The sequence below is a fragment of the Tamandua tetradactyla genome, chromosome 1 (assembly GCF_023851605.1).
Source record: "Tamandua tetradactyla isolate mTamTet1 chromosome 1, mTamTet1.pri, whole genome shotgun sequence".
Taxonomy (NCBI): Eukaryota; Metazoa; Chordata; class Mammalia; order Pilosa; family Myrmecophagidae; genus Tamandua; species Tamandua tetradactyla.
Window position 1 is genome coordinate 22716115 of NC_135327.1, and position 18288 is coordinate 22734402.

Here is an 18288-nt window from a genome sequence, read left to right on the forward strand (position 1 = left end):
TGAAAAGTTCTGGGTGTCCAGGATTATCCCCACCACCCAGGGCTCCTCCTGCCTTCTGGGGCGTTTGTGACCTGGGGGACCCGGGTGCCTGGCTTCCCGCCCCCTTCCCATCCCCCAGTCCCAAACCTCTTCCTCTTCCCTTCTCGTGTTCACTCTGGTTCCCTCCTGCTCACCCTGCTTCAGCCCAGTTCTCACCTCCTCCGAGAAGCCTGTCCACACCCAGGCTGGACTGGGGGCCCCTCTTCTGGGCAGCGCACAGGGGGAGAGCAAGGCTGTCTTGTTCACTGCTGTATCCTCAGCACCTCCCCAGTGTCTGGCATATAGTAGGAGCTCAATAAATCTGTTGAGTGAACAAATGATTATTACAATATTTCCCATCCTCAGAGTCTCAGAAGGGACATCTTGTCCTTCGTTCTTCTACTCACTCACTTGCAACTCTTTATGGAGCAGCTGCTATGTGTGTAGGCACTGTCCTAGGCCCAGAGACACAGACAAAGCTCCGGCCTTGTGGAACTTGCAATCCAGTGGGGGAGACATACGAAAATAAGAGAACAAACAAATGTATGCGATAATTTCAGATGTCGCTCCTGCTGTGAGGGACAAACAGGGTCTGTGGAAGAGAGGACAGGAAGGACCTCCAGGAGGAGGTGGCATTTGTTTGAACTGAGACCCACGAGAAGGAGCGGGGGAGGGGGGGGAAGAATGGGGAAGGGCATTCTGACAGCGGGAACAGCGTGTGCAAAGGTTATGAAGTGAGAGCCAGTTGATCAAAGGGTCTGGGGTCTGGGCTGGAAGGGTGCACAGGGGCAGCGCGATGAGGTGTGCCAGGAAGGCAGAGCTGGGTCAGGAGGGCTGTCCTGAGCTGGGGAAGGCCCAGGGAAGGTTTGGAGAGAGAGGTGGATGGGATATGATTTCTGTTTTAAAAGATCTGCCTGGGGCTGGGTGGAGGATGAATGAGGGAGGGTGGGTGCCCTGTGGAGGCAGAGTTAGAGCAGCTGAGCCCCTTCCAGCCCCCGCCGCAGTGTGGGGGTCAGGCCAGGCGTGCAGAGGATGGGCCTGGGATGTGGCCTGGGGCTGCCAGGTCAGGGGGCGTCTGGACCACTAGAGAGAAAGGCAGGCCGGGCTCCCCAGCACCCACAGGCTAATTTGCATCCTATTTGCATATCGAGTGAGGGGTCAAGTTGAAAGCTGGAAAGGCCTGAGCCCCTAGGGTGGAGGGTCTTGATGTACAGGATTGAGTCTCCACAAAGGCTCTGCCCCCAGGCCTGACCTTCTCTCCCCCTCCCTCCAGCCTGGCCATCTGGGGATGGGGAGGAGCCATGGAGACAAGGTCGTTTCCTTTCATTAGGGATCTGTGTGAGGCCAGAGGCTCCCTGCCCTAGCTCCCTGAATCTTCTTCCCCTGCAAAACCCCATCTGTCAGGCCCAGCCTTTGACCTCAGACCTCTCAGTCAGCTCGGGCTGCAAGTGGGGGGGTGGAGAGTCTTTTGCCCAACCCCACCCCCAGCCCTAGGGGAGCCTCCAGCCTCTGCCGCCATCTGTCCCAGGCAGCCTCTGCCACCTGAAACAAGCCAGCTTGCCTCAGCCTCTCCATTTCTGGGCCTCGGTTTCCCCATCTGTCACATACTGAGCAGGAACCGGATGGCTTTTGCTTTGGTTTAGTGACTTCTGTCCCACTTTTGTAATTGTTGCCATATTCGTGATCCACGTTTTATAGGGTTGATGTAATGGTTTTTGTTTTTTTTTTAAGGAAACAATAGACATTCCAGTTGAACCCCACCTGTGAGGGCTCTTCTCTCTTAAAATCAGCAAAATTTTGGGAAAAGGTGCCATGGCACAGGGGCAATGTGTGGCAGCACCAGCCTCCTGTGGCTACTGAAACTTAACTGATTAAAATGACACAAAATTTAAAATTTAGTTCTTTGGTCTTACTACCTGTATTTCAACTTCGCAGTAGCCTCATATGGCTAGTAGCTGCTGTAGAACATTTTCATCCTCATAGAAAGCTCTAGTGGGCAAGGCTGCCCGAGAGTATTTATTTGATATATGCAAATTATCATTTCCCCTTCCCTCTACTTTGGGAAATTCTGGGTTTGATTTTAATCTCTGTTAAAACCGTGTTCCACCTGATGATGTCCTTAGGGTCATTTCAGCTTTCACAGCCCATGATACTAAGAGCCAGAGGAGGACGGAATCTAGGGTTTTAGACGGAAGGGATTCCAAGGGTTCGGACACTTCAGGATGAAAGCATTCTGGAGTTCTTGGGCTCAAAGCTCTTCCTGGCTCTTGGGGTATGAAGACCTTGGGCGTGGAGAGCTGATGGGCGGCAACTCCAGCCTGATGCTCAGGCCTCGCTGTCCCCACTCCCCCCGCCACCATCCCTCGGCTGTCAGCCCCATCCTAATCCCAGAGACAGTTTGCTGGGCTGCCCGATCATACGAGCTAGCATCTGGCTTGCTGGCTCTAGGGTATGAGCCCATGTATTCTCAGCCAGGCTTCGAGGACATTAAGGCAGAGCCTCCATGGATTGCTCTGTGTAACTTTCACTGCCTTCGCTAGCACAGCACATGCCCACCGAGCTATGCTCCAGCCAGGTCCTGGGCCAAGAGCTTTGCCAGCTTCATCTGAAGACTGTCTCGAAGAAATCATTGTACTCATTAAAGGCAAGAGGATATTAAATAAAGAGCTTAAAGAACTTTCCCAAGTCAGGCAACATTGGGTGGTAGAGCTGAGATCTAAAATCTGGCTAGCTGACCCCAGAATTCTAACCTTGACCTTAAATTATTGTTATTTCAGATTTTTATATTTGGCATTTTAAAATAAAATATCATTATTGTAAAGCTTGTGTTTGTACAGCAACTTTCATAAACCAATTTAAAATTAGGGCGAACAAGGAAAAATCTACAAATAGCAATATCAGAGTTTCTTGAATTGTAAAAATTTGCTCCTTTTTATCTTTAAATTCTAAACTCTTCACTGTGGCCTATAGGCTCTTAGAAATCTACTGTCTTCCTGTCCCTCCATTCCAGCCACTGGCCTTTTTGCTATGCCTCAGATATTCCAAGCTCATTCCTGCCCCAGGGCCTTTGCACATGTGGCCCCCTTTGACTTTCCTCTGGCTTTGCACCTGGCTATCTTCTTATCCTTCAGCTATGCTCTCAGACTCGAGGCCTCCCTGAGCCCACTCTCCTAAGCAGCCCCTTCTCTTTCCATCATGCCCTATCCCCTTACCCTGTTTGATTTTTGTTTGTAATATCGTCTCACTTCTTTGTTCACTGATATGTCTGTTTTTCTCTTCCTCACTGGACTGTAACTCCTTTTGTTCCTCTTCTCTGTCTAGTAATTGGCACAGACCTGGGACTCATAAAATATTTGTTAAATGAGTGAATACATCTAGAAACTGGCCAAGAGCAGGTGAAGAGGGAAGGTCTATAGGGGCTGGCACATGGCGTCTAAGTGCTGGCTCCAGACCTTCAGCTGCCACCTCCCGCTTCTCCAGACAGGGAGCTGAGGCTCCAAAAACTTGAGAGGCAGAAGGATGCTCAGCCCCAGTGCCTGCTCAGTAATCACAGCCACCCCCAACCCAAGCGCTGTTTTTATACTCTCCACATCCAGGCTCAGATGGTTTGTTCTGGGCTTTATCATCACCTCCATTGAATAGATTGCAGCCTGCAAGGTCACGAATCTCGCCCCAGGAGGCGGACAGGTGCGGCCCAGGCCTCCTGCAAAGGGTGCTGGCCTCCCTTTCACCCCTTGCCTGGGCAGAAGGCCAAAAAAGCAGAATCCACCCCTCCCTCCTCTTTAAATGCACTAGAAGAAGGTCAGGGCTGATCTTGCTAAAGATAAGGCCGGCCAGGGGGAATCAGGTGGGAATTTCATTCTCATTCTGAGCTATAGTAACAATAATGGTATAATAGTAATCGTAACGTTTGTTGGTTGTCACATGCCAAGCCCCATGCAGAGTGTTCTGTGCCCATTTTCTCATTTGATCCTCACAATATCCCGGTGAGGTGACTTCACCATTCTCAGGTGGCAGTGGAGGAGATGTAGCTCAGAGAGGTGGAGCCTCTTTCCCAAGACCACACAGCAAAAAGGGTGGTGTGGAGCCAGCATTTGAACACAGGTCTTCAGGGCTCTCAACCCCTCCACCAGGTCAGCCCTTGAAAGCTGCTTGGAAGGAGAGGACTGGGGAAGATGAGGGATGTATGGGAGGCAATCAGCAGGCCCTTTCCCAGCCCACTGGGCAAATGTTTATTGAGCACGTGCTGTGTACACTGCTCTGGGTTGGGCGCTGGGGCATAGGAGATGGAGCTGGCCAATTCCTCTTCCTTCAATACGCTCACATCGGGGTGCATGCAACCCAAGCCCCAGAGACTGTGGGAGCAAGGAAAAGGGGCCCCTAACCAAGCCAGGGAGGAGGGCAGGACAGGTTTCCCGGGAAGCTGTGGAGTGAGCCAGGTGAAGACAGCATGGGGACAGCATTCTGGGCTGCAGGCACTGCGGGGAGCACAGGGGTGCAGGCGAGTGGGGCTCCAGGCAGCTGGATGTGGCTGAGGTTGGCTGCTAGGCACAGGGAGTGGGAGAGCAGAGGCCGGGATGGGCCGGGTCCTCCCCAGCCTGCTTCCTCTGAGTTCCCCAGAGATGCCTAGGCTGCTTGCTTCTTCCTAAGATCTCTGGGAGAAGTGGGACCCCTAATCTTGAGTGTTGGGAGCTACACATTTGGCCTTGTAGTTGCTCTGACCCTGCCTGATGTGGAATCAAATCCTTTCTAAGGGCAGAAATCCAGAGCCCTGCTTGGGTTGTGGGTCTGGCGAGTCTCCATTGTTATTACCTCCATTGCACAGCTGGAGAAATTGAGCCTAAGAGGGAGGAGGGTCCTACCTGGTGGCTGAGTGGCCCACAGTTGGCTGGGCCAGCAGGTGTGTCCTGGAGCTGGAATGCTGTGCAGGCCCCGATTCTTTTGCATGTGCCACCTGGTTCTCTGGAGGCATCGCTGGTGGCTGGAGAGGCATGGACTGCAGGGACCTGGAGGCAGAGGATGGTCTCTGTGTCTCACCCAGGGGAAGTATCTGTGCTTTAAAGGGGGTGCTGGTAGGGGTGGTGCACCGGTGGCTCAGTGGCAGAATTTTTGCCTGCTGTGCTGGAGACCCAGGTTCGATTCCTGGAGCCTACCTATGGCAAAAAGTAAAAAGGGAGAGGGGGATGCTGGTAGAGGAGCACGTGTCCCCCGTCACATTCCAGAGACACGCTCTCGAGACAGTGTTTCACTATTTCTGTGGACTGTTTAGGAAGGGATTCAGGGTTAAATATGTTTGGGAAACAGTGGAGTAAGCAAAGAGAAAGAGGCGTTTCTGCTCCAGTGGTCCTCAGAGCCTTTGATATGATGATATGAATTGCAAATCTCTAATTGTGGGACAAGTGGGAAAGAGTGGGGTGGGCTCTGTCCCCGGGGGGGTCACAGTTGGTACAGGAGACGGACAACACACAGCCAGCTGAACACACCAGCTGTCGGCAGGTTGGGGCTCTATGAAAAGACACCATGTGAGCCGTGGGGGAGGCTCCAGGGGGGATGGTGTTTGAGCAAAGACTGGAAGGAGGTGATTCTGGGGTGGGGGTGGGGGGAGCGGGAAGGGAAGCAGCCTAGAAGAGGGAGCAGCAAGTGCAAAGGCCCTGAGGCTGGAGCAAGAGGGGCTAAAGGCGAGGGTAGTAGGAGAAGCAATTGCCAGCGGGCAGCTCTGAGAGCCGGGGCAGTCAGTGCGGGTTGGGGAGGCCTTGGAGAGTTTGGGGCATGGGAGTGACTCCTGGAGACATGTTGCCCCATGAGCTTTAATGATCTGAATCCCTGGGCGTGGGGCTGCGGCATCAGGGCTCCCCTGTGCAGCCCTGGCCAAGGCCCACCCAGAGAGCTCCCCTTGGCTTTCAGCTCCGGCTCGGCAGCTGACCCTGGCCAACCTGAGTTGACTCACTGCACATGTAGCGTCCGTCTCCCCAGGTAGAATGTCAGTTCCCTGGCAGCACTGCTGTACCTCCAGCACCTGAAACCAGGCCGGTCATGTAGCAGGTGCTCAATAAATATATTTGTGGAGAGAATAAATGGAGAGATATGCTATTAAAACCTCTTTCCATATTACTTATATTACTCAGTATTCTTCAAAAACCTTATTTTAATGGCTGTATAATATTCCATCCCAGTTCCATTCACCATGCTCATTGCCCTGTTGCCAGGAAATTAGGTTGTTCCCCCCTTTTTAATTTTATATACTTTTAATTAATAACAATGTTGTGGTGAACACTCTTGTTTTAAATCTTTCTGCATCTCCATCATTTACTTGGGGTCAGTTTGTACAAGTGATGCAAGTACAGGCCCGTTCGGACGGCATTTAACACTCATCCGAACGGGCATCCCCGTTTGCCTTCTTGCCCATGGTGTTTGGAGGTACTTGGCTGTATTTTCCTTTAGTTCGCTGTGCTCTCTTGTTCACTCATAGACTATCCTTACACATGTTATGTATTAAAAAAAGTCACGGGGGTGAAATTCACAAAACATGGAACCAACCATCTTAAAGTGAACAATTCAGCGGCGTTTAGTACATGCACAATGTTGTACAACCACCACCTCTATCGAGCTCCAAAACATCTTCATCACCCCAAAAGGAAACTCAACCCCATTATGCAGTTACCTCCATTTCCCTCTCTCCCCCAGACCCTGGCAACCGCCAATCTGCTTGAGCTGCTTTCTGTCTCCATGGATTTATCTATTCTGGATATTTCATATAAACAGAACCATACACTATTTGGCCTCTTGTACCTCGCTTCTCTCACTTAACACGTTTTTATGATTCATTCATATTGTAGCAGCTCTCAGAACTTCACTCTTTATATGGCTGGATAATATTCCACCATATAGAGACACACTTCGTTTATCCATTCAATATTCGTATTGTGTCCACCTTGTGGCCACTGTAAATAATGCTGCGGGGAACACTGATATACAAATATTTGTTTGAGTATCTCTTTTTCATGCTTTTGGGTATATATACAAGGAGTGGAATTGCTGGGTAATATGGTGTCTCTATGTTTAACTTTTTGAGGAACCACCAAACTGCTTTCCACACATATGTTTTTTTTTAATAGATAATATATTTACAAGATACAAAATCCAAAGGCATAAACACTATTTTCTAAAAAGCTTTCCTCCCTCCCCTGTGTCCCAGCCACCCCAGTAACCTCCACTTCCAGAGAAGTTAGATGCAAGCAAATTTGTATGGCAATAACACCCTTTAGATTAAAAGAAACAAAATAAAACACAGCCATGGGCACCCAGGAGACACAGAGCTGACATCTGAGGCTAATGGAGACACAGAGCTGACATCTGAGGCTAATGGAGACACAGAGCTGACATCTGAGGCTGATGGAGACACAGAGCTGACATCTGAGGCTGATATCATCTGGATTTTGAGCTGAGTGGAGAAAAATCTACCAAGCTCAGGGCTCTGGAGGAGACGAAGCCCACAGTGAACGAGCCACGGGCCTGTCAACAGGGCAAGAGGTTATTGCTGTTCAATCGTGCTGGGCCAGGGTGAGGCCATCAGGGCTGCCCAGCTCCGGGCGCAGCTCATGACAGCTTGTCCACCTTCTTATTCTTATACCCCCACCTTGGGGGTGGACAAGGCCTGGGACACTGTCAATCGCTCCAAATTGGCACTGGGTGCTTAACAGGTCCTTGATGATCGGGGACATTGCCAATATGCTGCTGGCAGATGCAGATGTCCAAAGTTCTCAAATCTGACTGCACCCATATCATCTCTCTTCAGTGGCATAATCTGGGGTCCCGGGGAAGTTTGTTGTACTCTTGTTTGCCTCACTTCTTCATTTGGGAATGAGCTTTTGAGTTTTTGTTTAGTTTTGTTTATTTTAAGCCCGAGGGTTTGCAGGACAAAGGGAAACATTGAAGATGTCAGCAGGGCCTTTCATCAAGGCATCTCAATGATCTCCCAACCCCTGATTAAAAGTGTACATCTCAGAGAAGAATCTGACCAGGACACCATGGCTGTCATTCCCATTTTAATGATGGGGACGCTGAGCTCTGGGAGGCACCCTAGCAATGTGTTCACAAGGTCATATGCTTTTGCAAAATTTGCCAAGGTAAGATATTTTAGCTGCACTCTGCTCAAACCACCATCTCTTTGTACTCCAACTTCTCTTTGCCGTAGGTAATGTTGGGGGTAGGTTGGATGACATTGGGGATGTGGCTAAGGGGACTTTGAGTTGAGGACACATTTGCTTGGGTTTAGTAGATATATTTATGCTGTTTCCAGTCACTTTTGTGAATAAATTATTACTAACTGACCTGATATAAGAATGGCTTTCAGGAATATCCCTACCCTACCACAGACACTATGCTTGCTCAACTGGTGTTGCGACATGAAGGTACAAAGTCAGAGGTCATATTGACAAGAATGGGCTTACAGTACCCGACATTAGAAGTATATGGGGAATAGAGGAGAGGTTTGAAATGTACACATGGAGCCAGAAGCTAATATGTGGGAAGAATTTTAGAGGTATGTCAAAGAGGTAATTAATTAATAACAATAATGCCATTTTTTTCTGGGTTTTTTTTGTGTGGAATTTGTCAACTTTTAATACTTTGTTATTTGTTGTGTTTTTTATCTTATTCACTTTTGTGCTTAATTTTATATTTGAAGTTGTGTGCTCTTTTTTTTAAAGACGTCCACTTCAAGTGTATAAGCGTATTGGTTTGTTAATGCTGCTGGAAATGCAATATACCAGAAAGGGAACTGCTTTTAAAAAGGGAATTTATTAAGTCACAAGCTTATAGTTCTAAGGCCATAACAAATGTCCAAACTGAAGTAACCAGAGAAAGATACCTTGACTCAACAGAGGATCTATGAGGTTTGGGGTTTTTCTGCCAGCTGGGAAGGCACATGGAGAAGTCTGCTGGCTTTCTCTCCTGGCTTCTCATTTGGAAAGCTTTCCCTGGGGTTATTTTCCTTTTGCATCTCCAAAGGTCCCTCCTCTGTGTCAGTTCTGAAGTTTTTTCCAAAATGGCTCCCTCTTAAAGGACTCCAGTAAGCAATTGAACAGGTGGAGACATAGCTCCATGGAAACCACCCAATCAAACGAGTCCTAGCCACAATTGGATAGGTCACATCTCCATGGAAACAACTTAATCAAAAAGATCTCACCCAGCAATACTGAGTCAGGACTAAAGAACACGGCTTTTCTGGGGTACACAATAGTTTCAAACCGGCACAGTAAGTATAAGCTGTGGAAAGCCCAGATCTGCCCCTGGTCAGATTTCACTTTTGTTTTACAGGATCACAGAACCCTCTTTGCCTTCTCTCAACACTGCTATTGAAGCTAATGCCAAATAGTTATGCACATTTACAGGGGAACAAAAGAATGGTTCAGAGCTCTGGTTCTGGATCAGGCAAGTCTTAGTTTATTCATCAAAAAAAAAAAAAAAAAGGAAATAATAGGATGTTTCTACTCAGATTGTATTGAAGTCAGATGAGATAACCTGTGTAAAGCCTCGAGCATAATCTAGCAAAGAGCATAGTTAGTGCCAGGTTTCATGTTATCTGGTGCTCACAGGTAGAGCCAGACTCCCTGTTTATGATGCTATCTGTGCTGATTTGGTTGGTGCTTGTGCCAGGGTACACAAATCATTTTTAGCTACTGACATATTGTCAAGTGCCCATCCATTCAGTGGCTGCCCAGGTTATGGACACAGTTAAGTGCTGCATCATTGGCTGAGCAATGAATAAATGAAAGATACCAATTAGAACGAAACAGAAGCTGGCTCCAAATTGAGCAAAATCCTATACCCAGTGAATCACTGTTACAAAATTTCCTCATTTTGAAGGGCCCTTGGAATTAATTTATTCTAACCCCTTTAAAATGTCTTTTTTTTTTTTGACAAATTCAATTGTTGGAAATATGGAAGATCCATAAAAGCACAGAGAAAAAATTAATCGCTGTAATTATAAATAATTATACATATGCACCTGGGCTGCTTCGTTATGCATTTACCATATATTTATATGCAGTAAAAGTTGCTTTGAAAACATGCTTTCTCCCCCCATTTAATACACCCTTAGCATCTCCCCCTTATCTTTAAATATCTTTTAACTACATCATTTTTTTTTCCTTGCATGGGCAGGCACCGGAAATCGAACCCGGGTCTCTGGCATGGCAGGCAAGAATTCTGCTACTGAGCCACCGTCACACCGTCCTTAAAGTATTTTGAAATGATTGCATAATATACCTCATCAGAAAATGGGTGTAGTTAAATGCTCACCTATCTTACGTGGATTATAGTGAGCACGGACAGTTATGTCATATAAAGCTGCCTGGCATGTAAAAAGTTCAATAGTTATCTCTTATTGTTATTATTCCATTTGAAGACCTTATATAACAAATCCTCTTTCACTGGGTATTTGTTTCCATTACTTTGCTATGGTGAATAACACGGGGCTGTATCACTCCTTGGTCACGTCTTCGATCATTTCCTTAGGATAAATTTGGGGGCTGCAGGATATACACATTTAAAAAACTAACCCATTCATTGTGTAGTCGGGGCAATAGAGAGGGGAAGGGGCTTGCCCAAGCTATTTAGCTACTTAGCTGCAAAGCTGGCATCAGAAACCAGTCCAGAGCCGCTCACTGGTGCTTCTTCCAGCTGGGGACCCGGAGGAAATCCCCATTTGGGAGAGGCAGAGGGAGAACGAAAGGAAAGAACCAGGCTCCCTGACTAAAGCAGCCACCGGAAAAAACGAGCGGCGGGCGGGGAGAGAAGCGTCAGGCGTGCGGAGCTGCGGGGCGTCAATCTTTAGACCGACGCTAAGCTGTCGCCTGGCAACCTGCGCGGCGCGGCGTTCGAACGGAAGTGAGGAACCAATCAGGATGTCCGGGGCGAACCATTCCGGCGGGTGGGGGAGGGTGGACAGCGGTGCTCTCACTTCCCCTTCCTCCGCGCCCCAGGGAACCTTCGCTTCGGTGGGGGCCTTTGGAAGATCAGAATCCTTCGCCCTTCTCAGGTGCGGAGAGCAGCTCTGTAGAGGCCCCTGCGGGTCCCCACGAGGGGCTGGATCTTCCCGGCCCGCGGTGGGAGCGGCCACTACCAACCCGGGTCCGAGCTGTCAGCCTTCCCAAGACCCGCGCTGGAGGAGCCCGGACTCACCTGACGCGGGTTCCAGGTGAGGGCGCGGGAGGTCCGGGGCGCGAGCGTGGGGCTCGGGTGCGAGGGGGCGACACTGTTCACCGATCGCCTGTTGTGTGCGTCCTCACCGTGTCGTACCTGCGGGGAGGCGTGGTACCGATTTCACAAATAAGGACCCGGCGGCTCAAAGAGGCCAGTGGCCTGGTCGGGCGATGTCTTGCAGTGAATTCAATTCAGGTCTTCCTGCTCCACCTCGCAGCCCCTAATATAGACCCAGGGTTCTAATTCCAGCCGCTGCTCAGGGGTAGGGGAGGGAGGGGGGAGCAAGCGGGACTGGCATTTCCGGGCCATATGTTGGGTGAGCCGCAGATGCTCTGGCCCCCGGAATCGTTACTGGCCTCTTGTGACTCTGTCCCAGGTTGGGGGCAGGGGAAGTCAGTATAGACGGTTAGACCACACCCCCATGTGGAGTTGGGAGCAGGCCCTACTTTCCAGGGACCCCTATATGCCTCAGGTTGCTATCGTTGGTCTCCTTTTGCAGATGGAAAGACGGAGGTTCTGAGAAGTTAAGGGCCTTGCTGCAAAGTCCCACAGTGAGATTTGGCAAATCTGGAGTGGGCTCCCAGTGCATCAGGCTTCAATCTTAGAATACTAGACATTCAGAATCATAGGATCTGACAGTCTTGGATCCCTTCACAGGGGAGGAGCAGGAACAGTGCTATGCCAAGCCACACTGAAGTCCAAAGTAAAAGGAGAAATCAGAAATAGTGATCCTATCCTGTCTTTATGGTCACACACTTACTGCATAAAATCACACATGTAAATGTCAAATTTCAGTGCTGCAGTGGGAAGGGGGTGAGGGCTCTGAGAGTGCTTACAGTGCCCCTGAGCTAATCTGGGGAGGGCTCTGGGAAAGGGCCATTTGGACTCTGAGAGCTGAAGGTTGGGGAAGCTCCAATTGGGTGGGAACATTCCTGGCAGAAGGAGCATCAGGAGTAAAGGTGTGGGGGTGGGTCAAGCCTGGGGTGGGATGGGGCTGTGGCTGGGGAGAAGCAGAGTATGTCACCAGGGCAGGCCAGAGTCTCCATCCCTGGCATTTGGGCCATATGAGGCCAAGGGATTGGAGGAGACACAGACACACCAGGAGGTAGAGATCTGAGTTCCCGTGTGCTTCTGCTGCTGATTTGCTGTGTGACTTCAGGCACATCTGTGGCCCTCTCTGGGTCTCAGTTTCCCCATCTGTACAGTGGGGAGAGTATCAACACCTGAATTCTTCCGGGCTTTAGGGGTGGGCCCTAAAAAAATGTTTCTAGGATGGAGGTGCTGGGCGAGAAAACCCCTGAGCCAGGCTGGGTGCCTCTGGGCTGGACCTCAGTCCTTCATCTGGAAAATGGTATGAAAAGGTGGCAGTGGTTTAATACGAAGGGCAGCTGGCATCTCTGTTGATGACAATGGGTAGCAGCTACTCTGTGCTTGACAACAGGCTGTCCATGTTACTCTCACTGCCTTGTGATACCCCTGCCTCCTCCATTTCATCCCCTCCCATCTGCAGCATCCTTAGAAAGTGAAAAGTCAGCCAGCTGGGACGTTATTCCAGGAGTGTAATGACCTTCACAACAACTGAAGCTAACATTTATTGAAGACTGTCTGTGTGTTATGCTGTTGGGAGGTCAACTCACATGGCCTCCACCAAGCACAGTCCCGCCGTCTCTGACATGGTTACAAGTGCGTGCTCCTCACCCAGCTGTCTCCCCACTAGGCATTTCTTCCAGGCAAAAAATGATGTCGCTGCAGTGATGCTGCGGTGTGGTTTGTAGTGGGCAGAGACTGGACGCTCACTAAGCGCCCATCAGTAGGAGTAGGAAATAATACCGTGCAGCTGTGAACAGGGCCAAGGACGTTCTTTCTGTGCTGTTGTGGCACCCAGAACAATACATATTATTGAGTAAAAAGAGCAAGGGTGGAAACAGCACACACAGCATGTTGCCATTTGTGTAAAAAAAAGAGAAAGAATATGCATCCTGGGAGGACATAGCTATCTGGTCATAGTGTGCCTGTAGGGAGGGGACAGGGAGGGACTTTGGTTACTCATTTAAAATTTTGAGCCATGTGAATCTATTACCCAACACTATGAATTTATATATTTGATCATGAAAACCACTGCCTTACCCATGATCTGTCACTGACTTGCTCCGTGACTGTAGGTCAGAAGTTTCTTCTGACCTCTAGGCTGACGTACAGAGTCATGAAGGTGAGCCCTGAGGCTCAGTCCCCACTGAAAGCCCCTTGTCCCCGTTCTCAGAGGTGCAAACTGAGGCCTAGAGGGGCCATGTGGTACAGGTGGGCAGCAGGTGAGTCAAGCACCTCTCCTATGGCCTGCTCACCTCTCCCTTCCTGAGGAGAAGGGCCGGATCCTGGGCAGGCCCAGGCGTGAGTGTCCGGAGAGACTCCACAAATAGCACAGCACTGGCTTGGCCCTGGAGGGTGCCAGGCTGCATGTCTCTGACCTGAACAGCTGGGCTGAAATGGAGCTGAGGCTGCCCCACCGGCCGGGGCCCCCTCCCTGCTGCCTGGAGCCTTCATGATCCCCTCTGGGGCAGGTGGGGCCTCCCCGACTCCCGTCAAGTCCCAACTGAGCTACCACTGGAGGGAAAGAGAGAAGCAGATGGAAGGAAGAGGGGAGTGTGCGGAATGCCACGGTACTGTAAACATCAGAAAACACAGCTCCCACCCCCTTAACAAGGGATCAAAATCAGTAATTCCTCTTGAGCACTCACGATGTGCTTTACATGTATGAACCCATTTAATTCCCTCAACTCTGTGATGTAAGGGAGTTACTGCACTTCTCACTTCCATTTCATAGAAGGAAACTGAGCCCAGGGGAGCTCAGTAATCTGCCCAAGGTCACACAGAGCTTAGATTTGAATCCAGGCAGCCTGGCAGAGTGCTCTCGACTCTGCACTCTTAACTGTTACTCATGCTACTTTCAGATTTGTCACTCTGATGAAGGCCTCGCCCAGTGTCTGGGCAGTGGAGGATCTGGTTGGTTGAATATTCATCACAGCTCACACTTGATGGCATTTGTCATGCACAGGCCTCACACGGGGAGGGAGGCACTGTTAGGAGTCCTGTTTTATAGTTGGGGAAACTGAGGCAGGCAGAAGTTGAAGATCTTGCCCAATGTCTCATAGCTAATCACTAGTGAAGCCAGGATTTGAACCCAGGCCACCCGGTTCCAGAGTCCAGACTCACATCCCCTATAGAGTTGACCAGAGAGATGGAGTGAAAAAGGCAGGGACCCAGCATGTGCAAAGTTTTGGATGTGGCATATGTGCAGAAAGAACAGGGCTCAGCTGTAGGTGGCCAGAGCCCAGCTTGAAGGAGGGTGACTTGAGACTGGAGGAGGAAAGAGACAGTTGGGGAAGCTTCAGGCAGGGGGCAGACCTTGGCACTGAGGGGCACTGACCTTTGAGGTGGCCTGGGTTCCAGTCCAACCACTTGGTAAATGTTATTTCCTTTTATGCTTGGTCCCTGGAGGAAGAGTACAGTAAGGTTTGGTGGAGCTTCCAGCCCTGTGGAGGTGACAAGAAGCAAATAGATAAATAAGTGAATATCCAAAATGACGGATGTGATGAATGCATAGAAGGGAACAAAAGGGACTGAAAAAGAATTGGTGGGAGCCTCTCAGGATGGTCTGGGAAACCTCTGAGGAGGTGACGTTCAAGGTGAGACTTGAAGAAAGAGGTTTCAGGCAGAGAACAGCAGGTACAAAGGCCTGAGGCAGGAAAGACCTGGCTTGGTCTGTTTGGGCACAGCGGGGAGGGCAGTGAGGCTAGGGCAGGAGCGAGGCTGGGATGAGGTGGGCCCGGCCTGTGAGGTCTGCACAACCTGAGGGCTGAGTGGGGAGATTGGACTTTATTCTGAGGCAATGGGGAGCCACAGGAGGGTTTAAACAGAGCAGTGATGAGATCTGATGTCTGTTGCAAAAATTTCTGTTGCCATTGTCCCCATTTTACAACTGAGGAAACAGGTCCAGAGCCATAGCCAGGAAGTGGTTCCTGAGATGGCTTTTTCTCCTGGGGTCCAGATAGGAAGGCTCTATATTCCTCAGGATTCAGACATACCCTGTGAGTGGCTGAAGCCAACACTGAAGACTATCTCCTCCCCAGACCTGGGTTCAAATCCCAGCTCTGCTATTTATCAGTTTTGTGACCTTGGGTGAGAAACTCCACCTTTCTTGGCCTCAGTTTTCTCATCTGTAAAATGGACATCATAGAGATATCTACCCCACTGGGAGGTGTGAGGATTAAATGAGATAACATATACAAAGAACTTAGAACAGTGCCCAGTACAAGGGAAGGTCTCAGGAAAGATTAGTTCTTATTTTATTATGAAAATTGTTTGTTAGTTTTATCACTATTAATTCCTGACAGTGTCTGGCATGCAACAATCCTAGTTATTATTATTACTGTTGTTTACAGCTTGCAGAAAGTTTCTTCTGGGCACCCTCGAGCCCTTAGAGCTCACACCCAGAAGGTGGGACTCTCCTCACTTGACAGATGGAGGTTCAGCAAGGTCCAGTGACATTTCCAGGGACACAGCTGACAAGCCGTGGCATTGAGATTTGGTCTGGAGGGAAAGTACCCAGGCTGAACTCCTCAGGGTGACTTTGGGCTAGTAACTCAGCCTGTACCAGCCTCAGTTCTCTCTTCCTGAAATGGGGATGATAATAGCGCTCACCTCATAGGGTTAGCTGAGAAGATTAAAATGGGTTCATTACTACAGGGGAAAGCCCTGACTCTCTCCTGGCATGGTGAACGCTAACTGATGGTGATTGTGATTGTGCCTCTCAGGGGCTCCTTTTTCCATCTCTAAGATGGGTGCGCTCGGCGGGGTGGGTCGTGGGGACTCCGCGCGCGCGCGCCAGGTGTGCGGACCGGGTTAGTACAGCTTGTGGGGGGGTGGTGGCGGGCCCGGTCCCCCGAAAGAGCTTCCCCGGATGGCGGGGGACAGCCCAGGACCCGTGTTAGCGCCGGGCCCGCTCCCAGCGCCCTGGGCTCGGGTTCCGCCCCCCTCCTGGCTTTCCCCCCTTCTTTTCGGGTAACACCTGGGCCGGCGGGTTCACCTGCCAGCGGCCGCCGGAAGTTGCGCAATCGCAGACTCCCTGAGCCTCAGGTGGGCCGGGTCGGAGCAGCGCAGGGCTGCGGCGCGGGAGCAGCCAGGTACGTGCCGGCCCGGGCTTGGGGCGCCCGGCCGGGGCGCGGGGGCTGGGGGTGGGGTGGCGGTGGGCAGCTCGAGCACCCCTCGGACCTCGGGAAGACGCGGGTGGCTTAGGGACTCACCTTCCGCTGTGGACGCGACCACAGGGACCGTGCCGGCAGCCCCCTCGCTTGAGAGCCAGGCCCACGGGCGCCCAGAGAGGGGCGGCGAGCGGCGGGTTATCACACAGCGTCCCAGCCAGCTCGCGCCCCCTTCTCCGCCGGGAGCCCCAGGACTTCGTCGGGGTGGGGAAGGGCAGAACCCGGCCCGCGGGGAGGGGCGGATTGGGGTTGCCCGCCTCGGGGATGCGGACGAGATGGGCCCGGGACTGGCACAGCTGGGGGCATTTGTTGGCAGCGTTGAAAAGCCCTGCCTGGTAGCCGGCGGGAGAGGCGGCCCCAGAGGGGACATGAGGTCCCCCCTCCGGTTGCCCACCTTTGGAACGGAACTGGTTTAGGTTAGCTGACTGATTAGCCTCTCTCGGGCGCCTCCTTCCTGCGCGGCCCTGGCTGGCACACCCGGCAAGGGGGGCCGTGCGCCGCGTTTGGTGTCAAGAGTAATAGTCAGGAAGCCGCGTCCGTGGAGTGCGCCGTTTTGCCAGGTGTTGAGGAAAAGGCCTCCCGACCTGCTTTATCTTTCCATCCTCACCATGACCTGGAGGCTCAGGAAGGTCTATTTTTATCCGCATTTCACAGATAAGGAAACCGTGTCTGTAAGAGGCGCAGGGCCTTGCGCAAGGCCACAGCGGGGGGCCAGGCCGGGTCTCCAAAACCCGGCTAGGTTTGACCCGAGCGACCCCGCCGCCGAGAAGACCCCGGGGCCGGCAAATCAGGCCCCGGGTCGAAGGTGAAGGGGGGAGTCTGGGGGGCGAGCGGGACTCTTGCCCCGGCCCTGCCCACCTGACCTCCTTCCTCCCTCTGCCTTCCCTGACGGTGCCCCGAAGGGAACCGCCGCCGACGGGTTGGACTGGTTTGGGAGGCAGCGGCCGGGGGTGGGGGGGGTGGGGGGGTGGGGGGGTGGGGGGGTGGGGGGTGGGGTGGGGCAGAGTCTGGCTACCTGGGGGACCCGGCTCTGCAAGGCTTCCCTTCCGGCCAGACCCTTGTCTCCTGGGGGTTGATGCTGAGGGGCCAGCCTTCATTTCTTCTACCTGGGGAGCAGAATTGACCAGTCCCCAGAGTTCTGCTTCTAATCCTCTGTTGCTGCAGAAGTCTCAAACTGGTGGCTCCTGGGACAGTTGGGGGGAGGGACACATTGGCTTGCAGACATGTTTTGTTTGCCCGGTACATGCAATGTTTTAAAGTATGACTCGATTTTTCACACGTTTCTGGATTCCCAGCTTTCTAGAGGATTCTATGTCTAATGCCTCGGACCCACATGCTTGCAGCAGGCTGAATGTGACCCTCTCCAGTTCATCCTAGTTCATCCAGTTCACATTGGCCCCACAGGCATTTCAATTTAACAGATATTTATTGAACACCTACTATGAATTGAGTAATATCTTGAAATAAGATTCAGTGAACAAAGACATTTTGCTCCCATCCTCCTGGATTTAAGAACAATCAACATGATAGAGGAGTGAGTTATATGGTAGAGAAGGTGGTAAGTGATAAACACAAAAGAACAGGAAAGAGTAAGGGAGACTGGGGAGAGACAGGGTACAGCATGAAAATTAGGGTAGCCAGCACAGGCGTCATATAAATTTGTGCCTTATTTACTGGCTCCAGGGCCTGGGGCAGTCACTTCTCTGAGCCTCAGTCTCTCCATTTTTAGTAGCAGGTGACAATGACCCAGTTCCAAGGGAGGATAGTGTCAATGTCCAGCACACAGTGGGGATATCTGCGCACCCTT

The 18288-nt window shown here is 51.2% G+C and overlaps 1 protein-coding gene across 3 annotated transcripts in view; it reads left to right on the plus strand.

Moving 5' to 3' along the window:
• Window positions 1–10959: 10959 nt before the first annotated feature.
• The window catches only part of FAM110A (family with sequence similarity 110 member A), a 61626-nt gene continuing 54297 nt past the window's right edge, over window positions 10960–18288 (plus strand). For 2 of the 3 annotated variants that reach the window (XR_013156299.1, XM_077112116.1), the window contains exon 1: window positions 10960–11218. The gene's annotated coding sequence lies outside the window, so the exon portion shown is untranslated. Of the gene's footprint in view, window positions 11219–16151; window positions 16404–18288 lie in introns of those variants that run through there. The other variant, XM_077112123.1, reaches the window with a different exon arrangement.